Source organism: Mixophyes fleayi, chromosome 6, assembly GCF_038048845.1.
Source record: "Mixophyes fleayi isolate aMixFle1 chromosome 6, aMixFle1.hap1, whole genome shotgun sequence".
Lineage (NCBI taxonomy): Eukaryota > Metazoa > Chordata > Amphibia > Anura > Limnodynastidae > Mixophyes > Mixophyes fleayi.
This window is the reverse complement of record NC_134407.1, coordinates 32,116,009-32,120,587: the sequence shown is the minus strand read 5'-3', so window position 1 is coordinate 32,120,587 and position 4,579 is coordinate 32,116,009.

The window sequence follows — 4,579 nt, the reverse complement described above, 5'->3', positions numbered from 1 at the left end:
AATAAATGTCTGCATGTTTTATGTTTCTTACAGTCATCAATAATGCATTCCATTAGTTAGACTCCAGCACTACTTATTCTTGTCCTAAATCAAACATACCTGTTAGAAATTATAGCAATATTTGTTGGACAGGAATAACTCTACACCATTGCTAAGTGTCACGGTTCTGATTGTATAGGATCCTAGTTCTGCCTATTTCTGCTCTACTCCTAGCGAGGTGCGTAATCTAAGGGGGCAGATGGTCTTCACCCCGCAAGGTGGTTTGGTCTTAACGGCATCTGCCCTTTATAAGAGGCAGAAATGCCACCAAATAGGCAGGGGGCAGAGGAAAAGAAAACTATCGGGTCTGCATATGGTAAGAGTACCGTGCTTCGGGCATGGAAGCCGAACGCTCGGTGTGTAACTCTAAGTCACACTATTAAAAATTAGCGGCAAAAGTGAAGCAAGAATACGCCAAAAAACGTCAACAAACATGTTTATTCATGCTATACGTAAGACACTGTAGGAAACTCACAAATAGAAATGCTTGCCATTTTCATCTTATAACATCAAGCTTCAAATTATTTAATAACCTCAAAATATAATAAAATGTTCCATAATGAGGAAATGGAATCTGGTCCAAGCCATCTCCCCACGATGTGGTGCCAGTCCAACTGCAGCCATAAAGAAGTTGAGGTGTTGGTGCTGCTCATGGTGCAGAAGTTGCACAACACCACCAGGCCGCTAACGACTGAAGCCAAACTCAGGATGCGGGAGGAGATCACAGAGCAGGTCAATGAGGAGGCCCCTATCTGCTGCACTACTACCGAAATCAAGAAGATGCGTGTAACCAACAACAGGGTCATAGGCGCCCAAAGCTCATTGATGCATGTGGGGAGCAAAAACTAGCCTGCCTGGTCCAATCCCACTGAAGAGCTACTGTAGCACAAACTGCTGTAAAAGTTAATATTGGCTATGATAGAATGGTGTTAGAATACATAGTGCATTGCAGCTTGCTGTGTATGGGACTGCATAACTGCAGACTGGTCAAAGAGCCCATGCTGACCTCTGTCCACTGCTGAAAGCGCCTACAGTAGGGAAGTGAGTGACAGAACTGGAGTATGAAGCAAAATAAGAAGGTGGCTTGGTTCGAGGAGTTTCCAGGGCCTGATCAAACAAACAATCAGCCTAACAGCAAATCCCATGCTGTTAGCTGCCTGTCAATGAAGCCATGGAGTTCCTAGTCAAGTCTCGCAAGATTTCCACATCTCAAGAGACTTCACTAAGCATTCTCTGTCCTCGGACTTCCTGCAGGCTGCCTGTTATAGAGGAGGACAGAAGACTGCTGTGATGAGGTAAGTAAGTAAGTGAGACGGTAGGGGGAGGGGAGGGGTTATGGCAAGGGAGGAGGTGAGGAAAATAGCTGCAGGGGGGAGGTGGCTACAGGGGGAGTTAAGGAAAATGGCTGCAGGGGGAGAGAAGTGAGGAAAAGACATTTTTGTACATTATTTTAGATATATAGGTGGATTGATCTAGCCATATTCCCAATAGAGACACCAGATTGTGTTATTGTAATACATTTATATGATATATTTTTCATAAATTCATTTTCATATCTATTAATGTTCAGTGGTATATTTTACTGAGGGGAAGACCAGTTGTGCTTCCATTTCTTAGCTTATATATTTTGTACTACTTAAATAGGTGAGGAAAATAGCTGCAAGGGGAGAGATAAGGAAACTGGCTGTGGGGGAAGGGGGGATTGGATGCAGGGTGTAAGTATACAATGCCTTACTGTTTTCTTCCAGCTCGGCTTTTACACGTAAACGTATTTGGGCACCACTTTTGGAGTCCGAAATACTTGGTCTTGCTTGGTCACGAGTGACCTTACAAGAAGATGCCTCAGTAACAGTTTTAGATCTCACACTCATAGAGAAAGGTGAAGGCCTCATTCTTTCTTTGCCCCTGTGTGTGTAGAATGACATGTTGGCAAAAAAAATTTCCGGCAGATAACTTTACCTGGATTACAGCTCTTTTTTTCTTGACCCCGGTAAAAGGTGTTTCCAATGGCATATATCTAAGCATAATCATAAAGTCAAATAGTCTTACAGACCAACATCTAGTGGATATCATTATCTATACACATTATTTTAAAAGTATTTCTAAGGTATACTAATATATTTCAGCCATTTAGTATGGGTAGCTTATTCCAAACTAAAGACAAAATTGATTTACAAATACATTATACAACAAATTACACAAATTATTATACCTATATTCAACTTTATGATTAGAAAAGGAACAGTATTTATAAAATATAATTTATATACTGTATATGAGAAAGAAGTGTCATTCTTGAAATGTGTATTAATGAATTTACACTATGAGGTACTTTAATTACATTTAGGTTTTTTTTCAAGGATTAACTAGATAAATCCAAATCAATTTGATTCCAAAACTGTTTTTTCTAGATGCAGAGCAACCACCCACCGAGGGTGAAGAGCAGGAGGAGCAACCTCATGAGGAGCTGGCAGAGACACCTCCTCCTTCCACCTGCTGGTCCTGCACATTTACTGTCTGGGTACCTCCTGGTAGGTATTGATGAAAGTTCTAGAGATACTAAGGAGATGGTCCAAAACATCAGCCTAATCCTCCAGATGAAGGGCCAGCAGGATTCAGGGCCGGATTAACCATAGGGCTAACTGGGCTACAGCCCAGGGGCCTATGGCATCCAGGGGGCCCTTGAAAGTGCTCAGCAGCAGTATTGATCGGTCGGGGGCGGGGGCGCCCCCGGCGCGATCAGTGCTGCTGAGCACTTTCCCTGCAGTACTTCCCCAGTGCGCTGTATTCTCCTTACTGAGGAGATCTCGTGAGTCTCACTCTCACGAGATCTCCTCAGTAAAGAGAGTACAGCACGCCGGGGAAGGAGGAGGAGGAGGTAAGTGCCGGGGGGGGGCGGCTCGGATCACCGGGGGGAGGGGCGGCTCGGATCACGGGGGGGGCCCTCACGGGGGAATGGAGGCCCCCTTAGCCCAGGGGCCTCCATTCCCTTAATCCGGCCCTGGCAGGATTGGATAATATCAGCTATAGAGGGGGTTGGCACATGCATGGCAGTATCCTGAATTTGATAGTCACCAGTGCTTGGCCCTGCACCAGTTCCTCATATGCTTGAGCCTGAGGGAGCAGAGGGCTCAAGACCTCCCTCTTCTCCTGCAGCCCTCAGTGCGCAGGCCACACAGAAACAAGTGCCTAGGGCAACATCTAACATCAGCCCTGGGAGAAAAAGGCTTAGGAAGCTTAAATAAATGCAAATTATTTTTTTGTACAAATAAAAATAGATTAGTGCTCACACTGCTTGTCTTTTTCATTTGATTCTACAAAGGGTCCAAGGCTGGTCATTCCTATAATCGATGAATGCAGAGTACATGTTGTCTTGTTTAAAGATGGGCAATACATTTGGAGCCATGGAGTAGAAAAATACGTGCTGCATAGTGAAATGTGTGTTGAGTCCATCATCATCATTTTCCCATCTTAATTTATTTATATGGCGCCACAGAATCTGCAGCGCCGCACAATGAACAAAAAATAAGCAGGAAAAATATATATCCAACTTTTTTTTTTGGTAATCTTTTCTAACAATCTTTTATAAACAGAACAGCCATATTTGGGTGCAGCATGTATACATAATAATGTGAACGTATCATTCCAAATTAAATGGTTTAGGTAATCAATTTTCTAGTGCCAAAGATTGAGTGGTACAATATGCATTATTTTTGTTTGGCAATGTTTTAGATGGCACTTAAAACTGAAGTATTATTGAATCACATAAAATCAAAAGTTCAGATTTTCCTGGGAGGGCACAGGATCAAGGTCAACGTCGCCTGCATCCTAACTCACAACCTGACCTCCTTCTCAAAAGGCACCTCACTCCTAATAGTGATCTTATGATAAATGGCACATAGAGCATTAATGCCACTCACAACTTGCATGAGAGCTCCTCAGGACCTGGTTGGAAAGGTAAGGTGCTGTCGCCTAAAAGTAGAACATACATTTGGCAAAACAACCAACCTATGGGTGTGTTTGAATGTTCTGTTAATTCAGGCACTTCACAATCTCAGAAAAGTGTAGAATTACTGATGGAACAAATGATGTAAAATATATTTGAAAAAAAACATGTTTCTCCAAAGCTTAGCTGCATAGTGATAATGATCTTAAAATACATGGATTATTGTGGTAAATATAGTGCTGTGTTTAGTAAAACTGACATGTGAAAAGTTATGTTCTTAAATTTTCAGAAAATAAACATTATGAGCTGATAGCCACGTATCTCTGTGTTTGCCATATGACTAATGGCCTCATCATAAAGAATTAATGGTTTCTTCCTGAGAATTTGGAAACAATACTATGGGTGAGGAGAGGTGCATCACATATAGCCTGGACATTGAAATAGTGAATACCGTATATACTCATGTATAAGCCGAGTTTTTCTGCATACTTTTGTATGCTGAAAAAGGGCACTCGGCTTATACACGGGTGAACTTACCTGGTGTCTGGTCCCTCGGCTTCAACTTCTGCATATGCGTTCCAACACAGGAAGTTC